This window comes from Thamnophis sirtalis, unplaced genomic scaffold (assembly GCF_051295495.1).
Source record: "Thamnophis sirtalis isolate CommonGarterSnake01/CBP01778 unplaced genomic scaffold, rThaSir2_p1.2 scaffold_13, whole genome shotgun sequence".
In the NCBI taxonomy this organism is placed as follows: domain Eukaryota; kingdom Metazoa; phylum Chordata; class Lepidosauria; order Squamata; family Natricidae; genus Thamnophis; species Thamnophis sirtalis.
The window spans coordinates 44148547-44163002 of NW_028261393.1; the positions used below are offsets into that span (position 1 = coordinate 44148547).

The 14456-nt window shown below is 42.8% G+C and overlaps 1 long non-coding RNA gene across 4 annotated transcripts in view; it reads right to left on the reverse strand.

The window, feature by feature from the left end:
- The window catches only part of LOC148043163 (uncharacterized), an 88230-nt gene that overhangs the window by 26692 nt on the left and 47082 nt on the right, over positions 1–14456 (reverse strand). For 3 of the 4 annotated variants that reach the window (XR_015698338.1, XR_015698340.1, XR_015698341.1), the window contains exons 2-3: positions 8822–8962; positions 576–655 (exon numbers count right to left, since the gene is read on the reverse strand). This is a non-coding gene — a long non-coding RNA (uncharacterized LOC148043163). Of the gene's footprint in view, positions 1–575; positions 656–8821; positions 8963–14456 lie in introns of those variants that run through there. The other variant, XR_015698339.1, reaches the window with a different exon arrangement.

Genomic DNA, 14456 nt, shown 5'->3' on the forward strand with positions numbered 1-14456 from the left:
CTTGACTGTTGGTCCAGTGTAAATGTTGGTGTTCATCTATGCCCTTCTGTGTGTTGACTGCTGGTGGAGAAGTGTTTTGTGTTTGCTTTTTTGGCTTGTTGATTCTCTCTTTTGCACAGCATGGAGTTGTTGTTTATGTCTATGGATCTACTGATGGCCAATTTGTCAGAGTGCCAGGTTTCCAGGAATTCTCCAGCATTATGGCCTTGGCTTGGTCAAGGATGGTCACCATTTCCCAGTTGAAACTATGGTTAAGCCTGTGCATGTATTGGGAAATTAAGGAGTTTTCATAAAGTCTGCTGGCTGCTTGTTGGTATTTATGGATGTGTTCTTCTAATCTTCAATGAAAAATGCATCGGTGGTAACTTGCAGTGGTGTAGAAAAAGGTTTCAAGGTCACGTCTAGAGAAATAAATTTCTCAATCCTAAATTATTTGGGTGGATCTCTCAATAGGCTCTTTCAAGATCCTTGGATCCAGGCATTCTTTGCTGATCTAGAAATACTCCTGTTTGGGCAGGCGATTAAATAGACATCAGAGAATATCCAGCCCGAATTCCTCGAATGTGGAAAGTAAGTAGATGTCCAGAAGAAGTTTCCAAGACCATCGCTTTTCTTTCCTTTTCTCTTTCAGCCTTGACACAGTGAGATGGGTTTCCTTTGAGATAAATGGATAAACAAGGAAGAAATAAGCGCTGCAAGGAAACCAAATCAGGAAGTCCAAATTTATACGCTGCTCCTTATGCTCTTAAATCTAGAGGCCACCTGCTTCTATAAAATGAAGTTAAAATAATGCCTAATCTATACCTAATGCAAAAATGTTATACCAATAATTTTAGAACAGGATGTTTTCACACACACACACACACACACACACACACACACACGTGTGTGTGTTTGTGTGCGTGTGTTGCATTTGTGCTGATAAACACATATGTGTGTGTGTATGTACAGTATATGTATATGTATATGTATATGTGTATGTGTATGTGTATGTGTATGTGTATGTGTATGTGTATGTGTATGTGTATGTGTATGTGTATGTATATGTATATGTATATGTATATGTATATGTATATGTATATGTATATGTATATGTATATGTATATGTATATGTATATGTATATGTATATGTATATGTATATGTACAGTATATGTATATGTGTGTGTATGTGTGTGTACGTGTATGTATATGTTTGTGTGTGTGTAAATACACACAGACACAGACACAGACACAGACACAGAGACACAGACACAGACACACACACACACACACACACACACACACATATATTTAGAGTCACAACCCCTGGTAAGCCCCAATTATGGGAGGAAGCTAACTGCTTCCATCATCTGTCAATCGGCTCGTCACAAGAGTCCATCACGACAGAAACCCAATATTTTTACTGTTGCCTTTGTTACACACACACACACACACACACACACACACACACACACACACACACACACACACATATATATATATATATATATATATGCTAAAATAAAAGATTAAAGTTGAATCTTGCCTGACAATCCCAAAAGTTATGAAGGGTGGGTTTTTTTCTTCTACAATTCATCATGATGAAAACTTTGAAAGAAAAGGACTTCCTTCCTTCCATCCATCCAGCCTTCTTTTCTCCCTCCCTCCCTCCCTCCCTCCCTCCCTCAAGCTATCTTGTAGTCTTTGTTGAAGCTCTGCGATTTCTGTCAGTGTTTTCTTAAAGTTTTTATTATTTTTTATTTTGTTTCAGTTTTTTATTAGCTAGTTTTTCTCATGTACTGAAAAAAATTGTTTTACTTTTATCACAAATATCAACATTTTATTATATTAAGTTAATGGGGAAGAGGGTTAAATTTCCCTTTATTATTATTTTTTTAATAAAGTTTGGTTTCATTTACCTTTTGTAATATTGAGCTTTTCTCAAAGAATGTGGCTAGACCTCAGGAGAATTCAGCCGTACAATCTCCTAAGTGGTGAAAAACGGCTTAGTCACCTGTTACAAATGGGGCTGAAATCTATACCGCTTCTAACTGTCGCTTGGGCTAAGCTTATACGTGAAATCCAATCTAAGAAAAGCCTGGAATTCTAATGGAAAAATTCATACCGCATGAATAAAAAAAAATCATACGGAACGTTTGTTATAAATCATACAGGACATTTAAGTACAAATCTAGGAAGCAGATAGAAGAGGGGAAGAAAAAAGAAAGCTCAACTCCCTTTCCATGGTGGCTGTCGTGGGAGGGAAAAAAATAGAAAAAAGAAAGGAATATTAGATATGCTCACCATCTTGGATTATTTATAATTTATGTTACAGGTAATCCTCAACTTACAACAGTTTATTTAGTGACCATTCGAAGTTTCAACGGCGCTGAAAAAAGTGATTAGTAGCCATTTTTCACACTTAGAACCGTTTCAGCCTCCCCTTGGTCGTGTGATCAAAATTCAGAAGCTGGGCCATTGACTCACGGTTATGAAGGTTCCAGTGCCTGGGATCACGTGATCCATTTCTGCGACCTTCTGTCAAGCAAAGTCAATGGAGAAGCCAGCTTCAGATAGCAACCATGTTACTCACTTAACAAATGCAGCAGTGGTGGGTTCCAGCCCGTATGCCCATAGCGGTAGTAGCCGGGAGGCATGGCCACCGGACCTGGATATCTGAGAGACTGCCTCCTGCCACATACCTCCCAACGGCCGATAAGATCTCACAGGTTGGGCCTTCTCCAGGTGCCGTCGACTGGACAATGCCGGCTGGCGGCCCCTCGGGGGAGGGCCTTCTCTGTAGCTGCTCCAGCCCTGTGGAACGATCTACCTGTAGAGATCTGGAACCTTCCCACTCTCTCGGCCTTCCATAAAACCACTAAAACCTGGCTATTCCGGCAGGCCTGGGGCTGTTGACTACACGAACAAGCTCCAGCCCCACCTAGACGGAATATATGGTGCGTTGTTTTTAAAATTGTTTCTCTTTTTTTTTATTTTTAACTTTTTTAACTTTTATCTTGTTTCTGTAAGCCGCCCGGAGTCCTACGGGATTGGGTGGCATATAAATTTATTAAATTACTAATTACTAATTACCGGTACGGTGGCTCATTTGGCCCACATGCCCATCCACGTTCCTTACTTGTTTTTAAGGCAACTGGGCCAATTGCGCACATGCGCAGTGAGCAGCACCTGCGCAACCTCCAATGAGCCGCTAGGGGTCGCAGGGGCGGTGGAGTGCGCATACATGCGCAGTGCACGTCCGGCGCATGCACGAATGGACCACAAGCAGCATGCTGGTAGCAAAGGTAAGAGCAACCCACCACTGGACTGTAGCGATTCACTTAACAACTGTGGCAAGAAAGGGTCGCCACACGGGGCAAAACTCACTTAACAAATGTCTCACTTAGCAACCAAAATTTTTGGCTCCATTATGGTTCAGCAGTAAAACGTACCAGTAAAATCCACAGGTAAGTCAAGGACTACCTTTATATCTTCTTTTTTGAAGAAAACTGAATTAATTTTCCACATCGCTCAGCCACACTTTAAAAGAGGAAAGGGCAGGAACTTATTTCGATCAACTAATAGGCTAACTAATGTGAAGGATTCCAACTCACAACTTTCTTCTTCCTTTTCTTTTATTTTGGAAGTTAGGCAAAGGTTAATAAGCTAAATTAGAGAGGGCTAATGAAAGCATAGTTCAGAAATGCAGTTGGAGAGAGCCCAGATGAATATTTGACTGCTTTATGAAAGCATTTTCCACATCCTCTCGGAGATGGAGATAACTAAATTGGGCATTTTATGTGGCAACCCGGGTGCTATTTTTAGCATCATTATACCAGGGGGGAATTAGAAAGTAAGAATGACAGCTGAAATGAGGTGACATTGTCTTTTGCTCTCAACTGCCGGAATATTCTAGAGCATGGGAAGACCTTCATCATCTAAACTACCAGGATGATGAGGGTAATCGTCTTATGAAGAGATTTTTTTTTTTAATTCCAGGTCCTTCCATGAAGTTTTGACTTAAGCAAGATAGATGATGTCCTTCTGGTACTTCTCACCATTTCTAATCTTGAGTTTCATCTCTCTGAAGAAATGAGAACTTTCAGACAAAACTTTTTTTAACAAAAAAACTATTTAAAAATGGAAGATGATTGAGAATGGAAATTTAATTTCTCTTGAGGAACTATCTTGGGATCGAGATGCTTTTGCACCCACTCTACCTGATCAGCTGTAATCAAATCTTCTTCTTCTTCTTCTTCTTCTTCTTCTTCTTCTTCTTCTTCTTCTTCTTCTTCTTCTTCTTCTTCTTCTTCTTCTCCTCCTCCTCCTCCTCCTCCTCCTCCTCCTCCTCCTCCTGCTCCTCCTCCTCCTCCTTTTTCTCTTCCTCTTCCTCCTCCTCTTCCTCCTTCCCACCCACCCACCTATATTCATCAACTAATGCAGGTGAAGTCTTATATGCGCTGAGCTGAGCTCTAATGAGGTTTATAGAGAGCACTTAAGTCCTAAACCCAGGTCAACAAAAATCAGTTGCTCTGCTCCTGTTACATCTGTTCATGTGACATGATGGCCCAATTTACACCACACGCCAACACAAGGGCTAGGATTGCCTATCATGCTGAACTATAAATTGATCTCTCATAAGCCCAGCCTAGCATGCTACGTACTTCAACACTCTTTAAGATCCTTCCTTCCCTCCTTCCTTCCTTCCTCCCTCCCCTCCCTCCCTCCCTCCCTTCCTCCTCCTCCTCCTCCTCCTCCTCCTCCTCCTCCTCCTCCTCCTCCTCCTCCTCCTCCTTTTTAACCACCTTCAGCAAAAACTCCCTCTATCAGCCAGCTGTAAGATTAAAAGCTTTTCAACTTGCTATCTTGGGAAATTTCTTTCGAGGAAATTACTACAAAGGCTTGTTTTAGTGTGTTCCCCTACTGTGCATCCTACTGGGTTTTTTTAATAAGGAAAGCTATCCATCCATGGAACTGTATCCTGTTTTCCATGCTTGAGTGTCTAACAGCAGGCAAATACAGTAGAGTCTCTGATGTTTTGCTCCTTTAATTTTCACTCCATAATGTTCTCTGCCTGATTTTGCTGACTGATGCATGCACCTTCCGAGTCGTTTAATTAGGGGTGTGCACACAGAATTTGGGCAGAAAAAGCTGTCTTTTTCTGAAAATAAATAAGCAATCGAATACAAATAAAGAAGAACAATGAAGAGGGAGGGTGAAAATCACACGCTTATAAGTTCAAAATCCAGCTTTTATTTTTTATTGAAAAACATAATTGCAAAAGATATTTTGCTATTACTTCTTTTTTTTTTTAAGGGCAAATCTTGCCCTCATTTCACCAGTCTGCTACTGTCCAAATATGTTGGGATCTCAAGATAACCAAAGGCCAAAGGTCATGCCAGTGAGAAGCTTTGCATTTCTAATTCCTGTTTCAGTTTCTCATTTAGATCAAGGGTTCCACAAATTGAAACACAGTTAAGAAATATTAGTATAGAGAAGGTAGCCTCTAAGTTGCAGGAAATAACCCATCAGCCTAGCACTACCTGTCTAGTGAAGGCATTTTCACACAAAAGATTTGCACTGTTCAAGAAGCAGTTCTGGGCCTTTAAGATCCCACAACCTTGTGCCTCTTGGGCTACTTCTTTCCCCAAAGATGCTCATGGAGGTATGCATTGCTCCCAAAGCTACTGTATGTGTGGGTTCTACCATTGTGACATTCCAGGAAGCCTTTAAGGATTTTAAAACATTGTTTATTTTTAAATGATATAGTTTTGTTTGTTTGTTTGTTTATATGTTGCCCATCTCCCTCGGAAAATCAACTTTGGCCTAATATTGGAATGACACTGCATCCAATTTTGGTTTCCCCCCTATAAAAAAGATGTTGAGACTCCAGAAAAAGTGCAGAGAAGAGGAACCAAGATGATTAATCAGTGGAACAACTTACCTCCAGAAGTTGTGAATGCTCCAACACTGGAAGTTTTTAAGAAGAGATTGGACAAACATTTGTCTGAAGTGGTGTATGGCTTCCCTTCCAACTCTTTTATTCTATTCTATGATCATTAGGGGACTGGAGGCTAAAACATACGATGAACGGTTGCAGGAACTGGGCATGGCTAGTCTAGTGAAGAGAAAGACCAGAGAAGATGTTATAGCATCTTCCAATATTTGAGGGGCTGCCACAGAGAGGAGGGGGGTGTCAAGCTATTTTCCAAAGCATCCAAAGGCCAGACAAAGAATAATGGACGGAAGGAGAGATTCAACCTGGAAATAAGGTGAAATTTTCTGACAGTGAGAACAATCAACCAATGGAACAGAAATTGCCTTCAGAAGTTGTGGGAGCTTCATCTCTTGAGACTTTCAAGAAGAGATTGGACTGCCATTTGTCAGAATGGTGTAGGGTCTCCTGCTTGAACGGGAGGTTGGACTGGGTGACCTATAAGATCCCTTCCAACTCTGTTAATCTGATCAACACTAGAAAGATCCAATTTTCATTCTTCATTCAGCTCAGAGGCTCCATGGATAAGGTCACTTGTCTTCTTCCAGTCCTTTCTACCTCAGAGAATTGTGGCTAATTTTTGAGTGTGTACAACAAGCCAGGCCAGATGAAAGCGAGATTGGATCATTTCTGGTTCCGCTGTCTTATCGTGTTCGATGAATCGGCTCATAATATTAAGCCATAATATGATTACTGTTTGGGGACAGCCGGGTATGTGAGCATAGCAATTGTGTTTAATGAACCTGGATTTAGGGTTTAGCGTGTTTTGTAATCCCAAATGCTATGCAAGAAATGGAGGGTATCAATGCAATACATAAATTTATTTATTTGAAATACTGCAAATCATCAAGTTACATGGGCATGAATGCTTCAGATCAAACATCACAAAGAGAAATTCAATTGGAGAAAACTTAACCATCCTTCCGCCTATCTTTGAATACATGTCAAATGTAGGAATACAGTTGACTGTCTGCAAGATTATTATGTTGCCTCCATTCTTCAACATGTAGCTATACAGGTAGTCCTCGACTTACAACCACAAAATTGAGCCCAAACTGTATGTTGCTAAGTGAAATAGTTAAGTGAATTTCACCCCATTTTATGACTTCTCTCGCCAAAGTTTAAGTGAACTTAACAGCAGTTGTTAAAGTAATAACACGGTTGCTAAGTGAATCTGGGTTCCCCACAGACGTTACTTGCTAGAAGGTCACAAAAGAGGATCATATGATCCCAGAACACTGCCATAGTCATAAATATGAGTCAGTTGCCAAGGGTCTGAATTTTTATCGCGTGACCATGGGGATTGTGCAAGGGTAAAGATGGTCATAAGTCACTTTTTTTCAGTGCTGTAACTTGTAACTTCAAATGGTTACTGTTGTGGCCCAGCAGGAGCCGTTGGAGCTGCCACCAGACTCCGACAGCGAGGGGCCCTATGAGTTGGCTCTGGAGGATGTGGAGGACCCTGGACAGGGTTCCGACTCCGAGCAGGGCGCAGAGAGGCTGGTTGGCCACCAGGTTTAGGTTTAGGTTTCATTTTATTTATATGCCGCCCTATTCCCAGCGAGACTCAGGGCGGCGCACAAACCCAAAGGGGGAAAGGGAAACACAAAAACTACAAATACAAGTATTTAAAAATAACCAACAGACACACAAATCGAGAGGGGAAGGAAACTCATCATCCCAGGCCTGCCGACACAGCCAGGTTTTAACAGCTTTTTGGAAGGCCTGGAGAGAGGTGAGGGTCTGAATCTCCACGGGGAGTTCGTTCCAAAGGGCCGGAGCTGCCACAGAGAAGGCCCTCCCCCAGGTAGTAGCCAGATGACATTGGCTGGTAGACGGAACCCAGAGGAGACCAGCCCTGTGTGATCTAATGGGTCTTTGGAGGTAATTGGCAGCAGGCGGTCTCTCAAGTACCCAGGTCCAATACCATGAAGGGCTTTATAAGTGATGACTAGCATCTTGAAGCGTATCCGGAGACCAATCGGTAACCAGTGCAGCTCGCGGAGGATAGGTGTAACGTGGGTGTACCGAGGTGCACCCACAATCGCTCGCGTGGCTGCATTCTGGATGAGCTGAAGTCTCTGACTGCTCTTCAAGGGCTGCCCCATGTAGAGCGCATTGCAGTAGTCCAGTCTTGAGGTCACCAGGAAGTGCCTGAGCCTTGGACCAGTGGGGAGGAGACGAGAGTTGATCCGGATGCCAGTAGTGTTCCTGGATGCCCAGCACCGAAGAGCTAATAGGCGTCAGGAACAGTTGTGTATGTACAGGAGGTAATTGCACTCAGCTGGTGGTAATTAGGCTCCTCTCCAGACTATAAAAAGACTGCTTGTGCACACGCCCCTCTTGCAGAAGTCAACGCAGGAACTAACGTTGGAGAACATATGGTGAGCTTGGCAGGCTGGATTGCTGCCATGGCTTATCTGTGCTGGATTGCTGCCCAAGCTTATCTGTGCTGGTTTTGCTGCCAAGGACCTGTCTGTCTGTTAATTAAATGCCATAACTTATCTTTGGCTCGGAGTGTGTGTTGGTGTGGGACGAGGGGAGTCAGAACAGGTTACTAAATGAATTGTTGTAAACTGAGGACTACCTGGGTTAGAAACATCTCTCTCTTTAAAGAAGAGTCTCTCTCTTTAAAAGAGGAAAAAGTTGAGCTGAGGCCAATTCAGAAAAATCACTTAAATTTGCTCATCGATGAACTTGCTAGAAGAAGGAATATTCTATCAATATCATTGACCTTTGTGGTACAGATGCTATTTCAGCACCTGCTTCTCTGCCATTTTGAAATTAAAAGGAATTGCTGTGGAAAACCAAAAAAAATATATCATCTGGTGGGAAACAAAACCTACCTCTTCTTCCTCTCTCTTATAAGATGGTGGGATTCTTGATAATATTCCAAATAGGGGAGCATCATTCATCTTAGTGACTCTTGCATTTATTCTGATTTCAGTAGGGTATTTCATAAAGCAGAGTCATTTGATCATTTCTTCCTGAAATTATCAGATGCAAAGGTATTATTACATGTAACAGTAGCAGTAGCAAAAGCACTTAGACTTATATACCACTTCACAGTGCTTTACAGCCCTCTCTAAGCAGTTTACAGAGTCAGCATCTTGCCCCAACAATCTGGGTCCTCATTTTACCCACCTTGGAAGGATGGGAAAGCTGAGTCAACTTGAGCTGGTATGGATGGATGGGTGGGTGGGTGGGTGGGTGGGTGGGTGGGTGGGTGGGTGAGTGAGTGGATGGGAAGGGAAGGGAAGGGAAGGAGGAAGGAGGAAGGAGGAAGGAGGAAGGAGGGAAGGAAAATAGCCATAGCACTTTGGACATATACCGCTTTACAGTATTTTCCAGCCCTCTCTTAGGGGTTTACAGAATCAGCACATTGGGTCCTCATTTTACCCACCTCGGAAAGATGGAAGGCTGAGTCAATCTTAAGCCTGATGAGATTTGATCTGCTAAACTGCTGGCAGCCAGTGATCAACAGAAGTAGCTTGCAGTATTGCACTCTAACCACTGCACCACCATGGCTCAAAGATATCTTATCTTTCTTATCTTCATTCTCTGCTTATGCTCCTAAAACAACATAGGCCATTTCCAACCCACAATCTTATCCTGCTCCCAAGAGCTCCTTCTCACTGTTGCTAGATGTTCTTCTCTAGAAGGGAGATAGAATCAGGTGTTGATTTCTCAACATGTCAGCTCAAGATGAAGACATGAGAGAAGTCTAGGGAGATTTTCAGTCATCCAGGTCATGGTTGTCCCAAAGGTGCTTTTTCAAAAGACAACTGGACTTTGGTTTTGAAGGCTGTATGTCTTCAAGGAAAAAACAAAGTCCAGTTGTCTTTTGAAGAAACTCCTTTGGGACATGAGAAATGAAGGTTCTACTCAGTGGACAATGTCTTCCAAGAACCAAAAGGCCAAGCCGCAAAGACTTTTCTTAATTAAAGGTAGAACTTTGAATTGTACCCAAAAGCCTACTGAAGTCAATCCAATACCAATGACTGTTATGTACCAACACGCAAGTTATGGCATTTTGAATGCTGTGACTTCTTCCCACCCCTTCCCATCTGGTTAGGCTTTCAGTATGCATCCATATAAAGAATGCAGTGGCTCAGTGGCTAAGATGCTGAACTTGTCGATCAGAAAGATCAGCAGTTCAGCGGTTGGAATCCCTAGTGCCGCATAATGGAGTGAGCTCCCGTTACTTGTCCCAGCTTCTGCCAACCTAGCAGTTCGAAAGCATGTAAAAATGCAAATAGAAAAATAGGGACCACCTTTGGTGGGAAGATAACAGCGTTCCATGTGCCTTCAGGCATTTAGTCATGCCAGCCACAACCACAGAGATGCCTTCAGACAGTGCCAGCTCTTCGGATTTGAAACAGAGATGAGCACTGCCCCCTAGAGTTGGGAACGATTAGCACTTATGTGCGAGGAGAACCTTTACCTTATGCAGCCATATACACTTTTGAAATGTTTCATTTCATTTCATTTATTTGGTTTGTATGCCGCCCTGAGTCTCTTGGGAATAGGGTGGCATACAAACCAAATAAATGAAATGAAATGAAATGTCTTCGCATATTAGTAAGTTGGGTTGGCAGTTATGTTGTTGGCTTGAGCTCTGAGCTTGGCACAATCCAAGAGCACAATCCCAAGCGCATTGAAGATGTCTCCTCGAATGGGGATGAAACATTTGCAACTAAATCACCAAATTTGGAGCTCAAATCCAACAACACATACGCTTTTCCTACACCTCAAAATACCAGCCCCTTGTCTACATTGGAGAAACAACCTTCGGCTCAAAGTATGTGAAAACATCTACGGAAATTACATGGGAATTTCTTTTCATGAGAGCTGTGTCTACCTGAGTGAGACTCATATTTTAGGAGGCAGAACAAAGAGAAGTAACGTTGCCTAAGGGAGCAAGGTCAGGTGAAGGTTAATCAAAGAAATGACAGTTAAATGATCTGCTGAGCTCTTGAGACCATAAACACACATTTTGCCAAGCTCTGCCATAAAGAATCTCTATAAACAGGAGTCAAAGAAATGGATCGCAGAGACACCCATGGCTGCTTCATTTGCGGCATGTATGTGTGGTTTTAGGATGTGTTCCAGCTTGGCTCTACATAAAGAGGACAATGAAGAGGGGAGACAGCTTTTTACTTCTACCCCATCTGCTTTTCTAAAATAGAAATTTCAACACGGCACCTCTACTCTTCCGAATTTAAAAAAAAAGATCAAATAAGGGTTTAGACATTATAAAAGGTTTGCAGATGGTGCATTAAAGGTAAAGGTTCCCCTCGCACATATGTGCTAGTCATTCCTGACTCTAGTGGGTGATGCTCATCTCCGTTTCAAAGCCAAAGAGCCAGTTCTGGCCAAAGACATCTTCATGGTCATGTGGCCGGCATGAGTAAATGACGAAAGCGCACAGAACACTGTAACCTTCCTACCAAAGGTGTTCCTATTTTTCTACTTGCATTTTTATGTGCTTTTGAACTGCTAAGTTGGCAGAAGCTGTGACAAGTAACGGGAGCTCACACCATTACGTGGCACTAGGGATTTGAACCGCCGAACTGCCAACCTTTCTGATCAACAAGCTCAGCGTTTTAGCCACTGAGCCACCGCATCCCTACAGATGGTGGATTAGGACACTACATTGAGAGTCCAATCCTCCAACTTTCTCAATCTTCCTAGTGTTTCAAGATAATAATCTTTGCCATGATTCAAAGGCTCATAAATTGAAGTTTACCAACGTAATTAAAATCTAACAAAATCAATTAGTTGGGGGACACTGATGGTTGAAACATTACTTTGTGAGGTGGGAGATAATCAGATTGCACCAAGCGTGCGCACAGCATGCATCAAGCATGCACATGCACTCAAAGCGCGCATACGATCAAACAGACGGTAGTGCCTGCCAGAACCCACCCCTGCCATTCATCATCTCTGCACTCTTTCTAGAATCTCAACATCTTTTTTACATCATGGCGACCAAAACTGGATGCAGGATTCCAAGTGTGGCCTTACCCAGGCATTATAAAGTGGTATTAACCCTTCACGTGATCTTGATTCTATCCCTCTGTTTATGCAGCCTAGAACTGTGTTGGCATTTTTGGCAGCTGTTCCACACTGCTGTCTCATATTTAAGCGGTTGTCCACTAGGACTCCAAGATCCCTCTCACAGTTACTACTATTGAGCAAGGTGCCACCTATACTATACCTGTGCATTATACCTGTGCATCACATGGTGACACAATGTCCCAACCCCATTCCAGAAACAAGAGAACACGAAGCAAAACCCATCAACCATATTAGCATTGTTTGCGGAGTGCCGTTCTTCTTACAGGCTGCTCATGGCAAAGCAAAACCCAACACTAATGAAATCGGGCAGCTGATTTCAAACCATTCAATTCCTCTTGGCTGTGAAGGTACCTCTTCCCCCCCGCAAAAAAAGGTTAGAATTACGGAGTTATTAATTTTATATTGTTTTGACAATTGATTTTGAACACTCAGACTAGAGCTGTCCTTTTAACACCTAACGCTGTAATTGTTCAAAACTAATTGATTTCTCCTTGGTGCATCTGGCAGCAGAAAACCTTGAAATGAAGATGTGCATTGCTAGGCAAGATGTTTTCATCAGGGTTTCCAGCAGAATATTCATTCGGTGAAATCTATGCAAATCGGCACCGACTAAGATAGGGAAGAAAAGAGGGGAAATCGGGTGTTTCTTTTCTTATCACTGCCTTCTAAAGTCTAGCACATCCATTCTAACAATATGCGCATTTAGCCACATGAGTTATAATAACATGGGATGTAGAGATAGATAAGAGAGACCTAGCTTGGACATCTGTCACTCCCTTGGCAGATCTTTCTCCTCCTCCTCCTCCTCCTCCTCCTCCTCCTCCTCCTCCTCCTCCTCCTCCTCCTCCTCCTCCTCCTCCTCCCCGTCCTCCTCCTCTTCTTCTTCTTCTTCTTCTTCTTCTTCTTCTTCTTCTTCTTCTTCTTCTTCTTCTTCTTCTTCTTCTTCTTCTTCTTCTTCTTCTTCTTCTTCTTCTTCTTCTTCTTTCCGGCCCGGACACGGAAAAGATTGATCGATAGCTCTTTCTTGATTCTTTCTCGATTCTTCTCCTCCTCCTCCTCCTCCTCCTCCTCCTCCTCCTCCTTCTCCTCCTCCTCCTCCTTCTTCTTCTTCTTCTCATATTCCCGCAAATGCAAGGTCCACTTTTCAGATCCTTGAACACCACTTTGCATGGTCAGCTGGGTCTCCAGGGTCCAGGCAAGAGGCTTCCATATCTTTGTTGATGGTGTCTTCTCATCTCTGTTTTGGATGCCTGCAAGGTCCCTAGCCATTGACTTCTAGTTGATAGGTAGTCTTGCCAACAGTGTAACATGCTGCTCTCAGGACATGTCCATACCAGTGGAGCAAGCCTTCTCTTATCTTCTCTAAAATTGATGCCACACCAAAATGTTGTTGAATGGTGTCATTGGTGATGTGGTCAAGAAGAGAGATACCTGATAGCCAATGGAGCATTCGCATTTCCATGGCATAGAGAGGCTCCTTTGGCAGATATAGTTGGCTAGTCTAATCTTGGTTGGTGGTAAGACACTTGTTCTTTAAGAGCCATGGTGGCGCAGTGGTTAGAGTGCAGTACTGCAGGCCGCTTCAGCTGACTGCTATCTGCAGTTCGGCGGTTCAAATCTCACCGGCTCAAGGTTGACTCAGCCTTCCAGCCTTCCGAGGTGGGTGAAATGAGGACCCAGACTGTGGGGGCGATATGCTGACTCTGTAAACCGCTTAGAGAGGGCTGAAAGCCTTATGAAGCGGTATATAAGTCTAACTGCTATTGCTATTGCTATTTTTGGTCTCACTCACTGCTCCTTATTTGTTCCTCCCAAAGTTGAAGGCTACCATCTCACAGCAGAGTGCACAGTTCTGCCTCCAAGGACATACACTGAAAAGACATCCCTAAACCACCCAAATTAATTTCACAAGATAGCTGCAATGTAATCTGAATCTTGTTCTTCTTGGCATTATCACAAAGGGCATTAGCAGAATTATGAAGCCTTCTTCGGCCAGTTGTAAAGGACTGTTGCTCTTCATCATCAAAATCATCCTTTCAAAGTTCACGCAAAGGCTATGCTTTCTGGCAGGCATTGACAGGTTTTGACTATTTAACCCGCAGAGATGACTAAGAACTGCAGAGATTTGTTGCAGACTTTTTGAAAGAACAAAATCTCCTTATAAGCAGTGCTTGATTCCTTCGATTGAGAAGGAACTGGGACTTATCTCAAGAACCATCTTTTCCCAGTTATATCCAGTGGCAGGATTCAAATAATTTAACAACCAGTTCTTTGCCCTAACGATTTCACTCCAACAATTAGTTCACCAAACTGCTCAGAAAGTTAACAACCGGTTCTCCCAAAGTGGTGCAAACTGGCTGAATCCCACCACTAGTTATATCGACCCAATCCACCAGAGAG